Source organism: Colobus angolensis, unplaced genomic scaffold (assembly GCF_000951035.1).
Source record: "Colobus angolensis palliatus isolate OR3802 unplaced genomic scaffold, Cang.pa_1.0 Scaffold30, whole genome shotgun sequence".
Taxonomy (NCBI): domain Eukaryota; kingdom Metazoa; phylum Chordata; class Mammalia; order Primates; family Cercopithecidae; genus Colobus; species Colobus angolensis.
In genome coordinates, this window is record NW_012116266.1 from 6,073,398 (window position 1) to 6,076,366 (window position 2,969).

General features: G+C 36.1%; 1 protein-coding gene across 1 annotated transcript in view; it reads left to right on the forward strand.

Moving 5' to 3' along the window:
• Positions 1 to 2,969, forward strand: part of ICA1L (islet cell autoantigen 1,69kDa-like) — a 96,297-nt gene that overhangs the window by 37,661 nt on the left and 55,667 nt on the right. The window lies entirely within an intron of this gene.

Here is a 2,969-nt window from a genome sequence, read left to right on the forward strand (position 1 = left end):
GGTTCAAGCGATTCTCCTGCCTCAGCCTCCTGTGTCTGGGAAATCTCTAGGGTCTGTTTTTATTGACTGTCTTTTCCCCACTGGAGTATAGGTCACATTTTCCTATTTCTTTATATGTCTAGTGTTTTTTTGATTGGATACTTGGGATTTTGAATGATACATTTGAGAGATTGAGGATTCTGTTTTGCTTTTCTGAAAAAGAATTTTTATTTTAGAATCCAGTTAACTTGACTGAACTCAGACTCCAAACTGTCTCCTTTGTAGTGGTAGTGCTGAAATCTTTACTTAGTTATTTCATTTTTCAGTGACTGATTTTCTGCCATGATTCTTGGGTTTCCCTCCCTTGCCTCATGATTAGTTTAGTGATTAGCACAGGTCTTGGGAGGATTTTATATACAAATTTTGGGGTTTCCTCCTCTTTGGCTCCCTCCCTTTTATGAAATCTCTCCTAAATATCTGGTAGTTCTGCCAGCCTTGAACTCTGTTATCTATGTCAAGCCAGTAAGACTTGGCTTCCTGCCTAACCTACCCCCAGTGGTAAGCAGATTTAGCAGTGCCGTCAGTCATAAAAACCACAAATGTGCAAATCCCACCTTTTACAGATTTATCCTCCCGGTCACTTTCTCCCTTTGCCAGAGACCGTGTGCCCTCTGCAGGCAAGATAGTTTCCAGAAATGGAGGAGTCGAATTTTTGATGTCCAATCAGATAAGTTACTCTTTCTCTCCCAAAGAGATACTGAGAGAGTGGTTGTGAGGACAGGAGTATATTGTTTGAACTACATCAACATGGAAGTTGACGTAGGGAAGAGGTATTCTCTCCTGATACTCCCTAGTATTTTGTTCTCCTAATTGAGCTTAAACCTGCAGTCAGTTTAGTAAAAGAGATTAACAGTCTGTCGTATGGTTGGACTGCTGATAATTCTTATAAAATTGGGAGGGGAGGGAAGGAGGAGGAGGACTGAAAGCAGTTGAGAGCAACCAAAAGCAGAAAGAAACTGGATGGGAAAGAAAAGCTAAGTTTCTCTCAAGACACTCGATGTGTCAGAACAGTATAATGCTTATATCAAATCCATGCTCCCTAGGTACCCAAATTAAATTCCCTCTCTATTCCAAATAATGTCCAGACAAATTATCCAGGATAACATATGAAGAGATCTGGCAATTAAATGGTGACTAATATATACTGCCCAGGAATGTAGGAGGATATCCAAAGGATAATAATCCAGAGGATATCTGGAAAATTGGCCACTTTGTGGACTTTACAGCTTGCCCTTGTTCTGTTTTATGCTTTTTATTTAAACCTACTTTGTCTGATACTAATATAGCTATTCTAATTTCATTTCGTTTCTATTTACCTGGTATATCTTAACTCATATCTTTATGCTTCTGTGTCATTTTGTTTTAAGTAGATCTCAAATAGCATATAGTTGGATTTCGATTTTTGTTTTTTATGATTTGAGATTCTTTGTATTTAAAAAGAAGTTTGCATCTATCATACTAAATAATATAATTGTTCTTCTTCCATCTTCTTGTTTTGTACTTTGTGTTATATGCCTTTCTTCTGTTTTTCCCACTCAGTCTTTTGCTTTTGCTCAAGTTTTTCTGGCTCTTTTGTTTTACCCCTAGTAATTTGGAAATTAAACATTCTATTTTTATTTAATTAGTAATTAAAATTAAAAGAAAATGAACCTCTATTTCTTTACTAACATGAAAAATACACTAGCGTCTATCAATGTGCCTGGAAATAACGAATGAGTCACATACTTTAGTATTTCCCTTTTGTTCCTACTCTTACAGTTTGTTGCAATAATTTGAGCTTTAGATCCAAACTGTTATTAGTATTTATTCTTTTTATATATCCTTAAGAAATACTTTTCACATTTGCATTTCCTTATGTGGCTATGTTAACCTTGTTAAGAATAACTTCTTAGAGGTTATTTTGTTTTATTTTATTTTACTTTTTGAGACGGAGTCTTGCTTTGTCACCAGGCTGGAGTGCAGTGGTGCAATCTTGGCTCACTGCAACCTCTGCCTCCTGGGTTCAAGTGATTCTCCAGCCTCAGCCTCCTGAGTAGCTGGGATTACAGGTGCACGCCACCACGCCCAGCTAACTTTTTGTATTTTAGTAGAGACAGGGTTTCACCATGTTGGCCAGGATGGTCTCAATCTCCTGACCTCGTGATCCACCCACCTTGGCATCCCAAGGTGCTGGGATTACAGGCGTGAGCCACCACGCCTGGCATACGTTAATTTTTATGTTTACATTTTACAATGTCCATCTGTATTTCTTTTATAACATATCTTCCCTTATACCTAAGGACTTTATTTGTGTTGATTTATTGGACATTAAAATATTTCTTTGAGTGATTTTTAAAGAGTATGTGTTGGAATCTGCATATTTGAAAATATTAAATGGATGTTTGTCTGACATGGTAATTATAACTATAGAAAATCTTCCTAAGTAACTGATAGTAGTATGTAAAGATGTATGTACAAGTTTATTTTGCAGTTTTATTATAAAAGCAAAACTTAGAAAGTAATAAACATCTATAAATAGATACCAGTCAAATAAAATATAATTTTCTCTAGACATAACTGCAAAATCTTAAGTTTTATCACCTTTGTCATCTAAAATTAATATAAATATAATTAATCTTTTGCCTGTTTCATGTGCAAGTTGAAATTGTAACATACATTTAGATCATATAAAGCAAGCATTAGCATGTCAGACTGAGAACATCAATAGTAGGGGCCAGATGTGGTAGTTCACACCTGTAATCCCAGTGCTGCATGAGGCTGAGGCAGGAGCTTGCTTGAGCCCACGTTATCGTGAACTATGATTGCACCACTACATTCCAGCCTGAGCGATGGAACGAGACCCTGACTCTAAAAAAGAATTATATTTAGTACCTTTTTTCCATTTGTCGGATTAAATATTGGCTAGCTAAACATATTTATTATTGTTTTTT